The sequence below is a fragment of the Cynoglossus semilaevis genome, chromosome 8 (assembly GCF_000523025.1).
Source record: "Cynoglossus semilaevis isolate Cse_v1.0 chromosome 8, Cse_v1.0, whole genome shotgun sequence".
Taxonomy (NCBI): domain Eukaryota; kingdom Metazoa; phylum Chordata; class Actinopteri; order Pleuronectiformes; family Cynoglossidae; genus Cynoglossus; species Cynoglossus semilaevis.
This window is the reverse complement of record NC_024314.1, coordinates 11,495,374-11,501,168: the sequence shown is the minus strand read 5'-3', so window position 1 is coordinate 11,501,168 and position 5,795 is coordinate 11,495,374.

The following is a 5,795-nucleotide window of genomic DNA, read 5'->3' as shown; positions in this document are numbered from 1 at the left end:
GCAAACTGCTGACCTGCTACTACATAATAACACAAAAAAACACATTGTCCAAAAATGTCCACATTGTGCAAACCTGTTGCAGCCCACGTGGGCATGAACAACAACACTGAGGGACAGCCAGAGGTAAAGCCACGAGTCAGAGAATCTTTGGAAGGAAACAGTGACCAAACTCTCTATGTCTCCATTAGACCTGCTGCTTCAATGTGTGAAACCACACTTTAGCAGACAATTATGCAGCCATTATGCCAAGCCAGGCAGGCAGACACGCCTGTTGGTCGCAGGTAAACTGTGTCCTATAAAGCAACAGCACAACAACACTGTCTTCTCCTGTTTCCTCCTTGGGTAACAGTCAAAAAGGTTGTTTTTCTAAAGAAAACCAAAGTTGGCCGTACAACAAAAATAATATATTTATTCCTGCTCCTTTTATCCCTAGACAGATAGACAGATAGATAGATAGATAGATAGATAGATAGATAGATAGATAGATAGATAGATAGATAGACAGATAGATAGACAGATAGATCGATAGATAGATAGATAGACAGATAGATAGATGTTTTTCTTTTACATCATCAAAGTACTCTGTGTCTAAAGTAAGTGCAGAACACATCACTGATGCTGCCAAATCATGGATTCATGGAAAAAAGAGTCCATGCTTTTATCCATGTGCTCTACTGTATTTTTCATAATAAATCAATTTTCTTGCTACTTATCTATCCATCATCCATCTATCCTTCCATTTATCCAGAAACCAATCATCCACTCGTCCATCCATGTGTCTTATCCACTGTTTTGAGTGGAAATTTTATTTTTTTATTCCAAGACTGTTTTTCTGTCTTCACTGAGCAGTCTCAGAGCAGCAGCACCACAGACCTCAGTCCAGAAGAATCAGATAAGACAGAACAGGAAACCAGTAAACAGACACTTTATCAAGGACAATGGAGATGACCATGTTGTTAGCCGGGATAACCTCATAGTGGCGTTGTACTGTACGTCTAACAACCAAAGCTGTAACTTACGCAGACAGATCATTAACATGTGCAAAGGACACACACTGCTCCCAGCTGACAACATCATATTTACAGAAGAGATGTTCCGATATCCAGCGTTTCTAGTAATACGGGGACAGAGTGAATCATCAAAGCTTACAGCGTAGTAATCTGTGTTTATGCTGTGGTACAGGACACAGGGCATGAGTCTCGAAAGAAGTAAACAAACAGGAAACATTGTTAGATGAAGTTGGATCCTGCTGTGTATTCACTCTGAGGAAAATTGAGGATTGAAAACAATCAACCGAGAAAATTAAAGGGAAATGCAGAAGGACATTGCGTTCACATGGACATGTGATCACAGTACGGACAGCAACAACTTCATTTGCATATAAACGACAGAACAAGCCGCAAATTATGATGTTGAGACCCACAGCACGCTGAAATCAAAGAAAGGGGAAGGAACAAAAGAACAAAGAGTAGAGCTGCTAAAATGGGTCAGAACGGTAACACAGTCATCATCATGAATGGAGACAATTAAAGATCACGTGTTTCTCACTGTTCTATTTGAGAGGCACTTACTTTATAAATGATGAGTATTATTTTTTTAAATAAAAATAATATAGTCAAGGTAGGAGTTACTCATTACTCCATCTTTATCTACATCCTAGTGCAGTTACCGTGCTCTGTTTCTCACATGCTTTCATTTTCCAGCATCTGTTTATAGCCAGGAAGCAGTGATAAGACCAGTGCAAACTACCTGTGCAGCAGCAGGCGGGCGGAACAAGTGAGCCTGATGTTTCCAGTCCTGAAAACTCTGTGGAAACACAATCAGAAACTGGAGCTCAATTTAACAGAAAACCAAGATAGGAGAGACTGAACCATATGAAGAGGGAAGATGTTCACTGATGATGCTGGAACTGCAGGGTGAACTGCTCTGGTTCACAGTCACAGGTCCTGACATGCTCACTTGTCACATACAGCTTGGGTTTTTGCACACAGGTTGGGTTTCACTTAATATGCAAGGAACTGGGGGGGGGGGGGGGGGGGGGGGTGCAGAGTTACATAAGTGTCAAAGGTTCGTGGGTAAAGGTTACTTTGCAGTGTTGGTGTGAGCTCAACACAGACCACCAGGCAGGTAAATACTAATACTGCAGTTTATTGTCTTCTCACTACCAGAAAGATGTTTCCATCCAAATGTAAAACAAATATTTATGTATGTCAAAATGAAAATTGAGATACTGTAATAAAGTACTAATTAGAGTAATACATGATACTATACTGAAACAGAACATGAGCAGTGAACAGCTGGTTATGGTGCGAAGCAGTTTTGAGGCAGTATTTGAAGTATTTGAATACTGGGCCTGCTACAGATACTTACCTTTAGTCTAAAATATGATTTAGTCAGTTAGTTAGTGAACTAGTTACTGAGTGTTTCCAGAGTTCCAAAGTTGTTCCTAATAAAGTGTCCTGGCTAATGTCACATGGTTCCCGCTGGTATTTTTCCTTTCTGTGCCTCCACCTCTCCTCCACCTCTCCTCCCTCTCTCCTCCACCTCTCCTCCACCTCTCCTCCACCTCTCCTCCTCCTCTCCTCCACCTCTCCTCCCCCTCTCCTCCACCTCTCCTCCCCCTCCCCTCCACCTCTCCTCCACCTCTCCTCCCTCTCTCCTCCACCTCTCCTCCACCTCTCCTCCTCCTCTCCTCCACCTCTCCTCCACCTCTCCTCCACCTCTCCTCCTCCTCTCCTCCACCTCTCCTCCACCTCTCCTCCCTCTCTCCTCCACCTCTCCTCCACCTCTCCTCCTCCTCTCCTCCACCTCTCCTCCACCTTTCCTCCCCCCTCCTCACTCACTCCTTCCGTCATCAGGCAACGTAAATGAGACGAGCTGAAATTGAACGTTGTGTGTAAACAGAGCGTGTCCTGACGGCGTGATGCGACACAGCTGATGGCCACTGCGTGATCCCAGCCATCAGATTGAGGGGAAGTGACCGATACAGACGGCCGCAGCACGAGCAGCTCCTCGTGGGAATCATTATCCATCACATGGCTGCGTGGGAGTGTCACAGACTGAGGGGGAAACGTGTTATTAAACCTATACATTATTGATAAAGCTGGGAGGGGAAATGAAAGGCAGAAGTATATTTGATGTTCAGTTCAGATGCTGCGTCAACACGGTATTTGTTCTTCAGTGTGAACGTCTTTTCTTCATGAAAACTTCCTTATCTCTCCCTTCACTGTGGTTCAGACACATGCGTCAGCTCTCTGTGGGGGGACCCTCTGAAGACCACCCAGGAGAGCAGATTAACACTCTTCTCTAATTTGATCATAGTAATTTCATGAGTCTGTCAAGCAGAGGCCTCTGCAGCAGTGACGGAGGCTGGTCACAAAGTGGCCTTTAATTTTCTCTGCCAGTCACAGACCGGAGTGAGTCACGCAGTAAAGGGAACATGTTTGCGCTGTACTGTACTTTCTTATACCCCCCGCCGAAACCAGGCTCCTCACAGAGCACAAACGTTTTTGTACAGATCTTACATCATCTCTGTCCTCCCGTCTCCTGCTCCCTTTGTTCAGAGCCACAGTGGAGAAGGTCGCGCCGGTTGAACAGATCTCGATGGCAGATATTTATCCAGTTATATTTGTCGTCTGGATGAAGGTTTGGGAATATTTTTAAACAGGAAGTGTGTTTATTCTTTTGTATTACAAATCTTCACTGACAGAACATTTACATAAGATAAGAAAAAATATATAAACAATTATCAGACTAGCCTGAAAAAAACTGGGCTTTTACTATACAATGAGGTATAATTGATGTGAATATTTTCATGGGGATTCATGGCGTGATTGTTTGCTCAATTTGTTCTCAAAGTCCTGAGAGACGTGTCTCAACATGTTCTGGATATTTGAATCAGACAAAACAGAGGTTTTTTTTTACCTCTCTCTCAGAGTTGTTTGACTCAACCCTGTGTCCTGAGTCAAGAGACGTAGCCGTTAGCATAGAGTGCTAACCAGTTTATGCAATTCTCTATAAGTGATTCTACTTCTTTCACATTCTACGGCATAATACAGACTGTACTGTGGTTTCAAATGCAGCAGTGACGATCCCTCATGTAAATTACAGGGATATTTATCTTCTTTTGTGACCATGTGCTTTACTGGGGATTAGCAAGTGTGTGTGTGTGTGTGTGTGTGTGTGTGTGTTCTGTGGTTTTGTACTATCAAAGGAACAGCAGCGACAGAAGCCACACAGAGACGTCCTCTGTCCTCTGTCTCCCACTCAGTGAGGGCCCTGCAGTCAGAGCCACATGTTGAACCCACTCTGTATTTATTATTTATTATTAGCTTGTGTCCACGGACATGTCAGTGATCCTATGAGGACATGTCTTTCTTTATAGTCCATACAGTAGGCCCATGTATGTGTCATGACGTCCCGACAGAGGACACAGTGTGTCTACAGGAGACAGATGACCAAAGGTTGTCCATCAGTGTGGACAGTAACTCTCCTCGACTTACGTCACAGTTCTGTTCCTAGAGTACGACGTAACTCAATTTTCGTAAGTCATGAGTACATCATGCTAGTTCTGACAGTATGTCACTCACCTACGCCAACACAATCTAGGGCATAAAAACACCAGTTTAGGCTGACTTACGCCTGGGAGCCAAAATGAAGGGCAAAAAGATTCAAACAAATGATGATGGACTGCTAGCTGTTATCCTGCTAACCACAGTTAGCAGTGACCTGTAGCAGCGCTGGCTCAGTTGTTCTACTGTCTGTAGTTCAGACCTGGACACACAGCTGTCTGTGAGTGTGATCAGATCAGTGAAGACCTGATGACCCAGACAGCCACAGCTGGAGCTCATGTAACTGCTGCTCACATGCTGTCTGCCTTCACACTTAGAGCTGTGGGAAAATGAACTAATTCACTGAGTGAGTGTATTTTTCTGTGTGGATGATCTCTGTACATGTGCATCCTTCTCTTGATCACAGTGACAATGAACATGAATGTTCGGCTTCATTAACACGTGAGTTTTGTCTTGGACGTCTTTGTTGTTTTTTCTTCTCGAGGTTCTTCCCTCAGTCGGTCTGTGATTACATTTTCAATCACAGAATAAATGTCATTCAGAACAGTTTTGTTTCCATCTTTATTTGTACAGTATATTTTACATTTATACTGCGTTAAAACTCTGTCAGATTGAATTACTAGATGTATTACAGTACATTTGACCATTTTCTGGGAAGCTTTTCACTTACTTTTAGTAACCTTCTGCCAGTGTCTTGACAAACAAATCCTTCTTGCTAGCGTTCCCTTCAAAAAACAACCGACAGACATTCAGACTGATGATGTCACAGAACCTTAGGGAAAGGTGAGCAGAAAGACAAATCTACATGAATATGACGCGACTGAACCGCAGGTCACTGAGTTCTGGAGCAGCGATCAGATTCACAAACCCCGTGGCCCCCACAGGTCGCTTATGTTACTGCGGGAGTGTTCTGTACTCGCTGATCTTTCTAAAAAAGGGCGTCTGCCGTGATGCAGCAGTGAAGAGCTGGAAACTCCAGCTACAAAAACATGTGCTGTATATGCTGTATATGAATGAGCGGAGGGCGGTGCTGCAGATTGACAGGTTTACTGTGTTCTCACAGGGGTAATCCTCCTGAGTCAACTTCCCTGGAAAACACACTGACGTCCAGAATAGCATGTTTGTCACTGCTCTACTGCTTGTTTTGGGTACGCTTAATAAAAGGTCCCTGGACACACACTGGCCTGTGGGCATTTATGTGTTTCTCATATAAAGATTCAAATG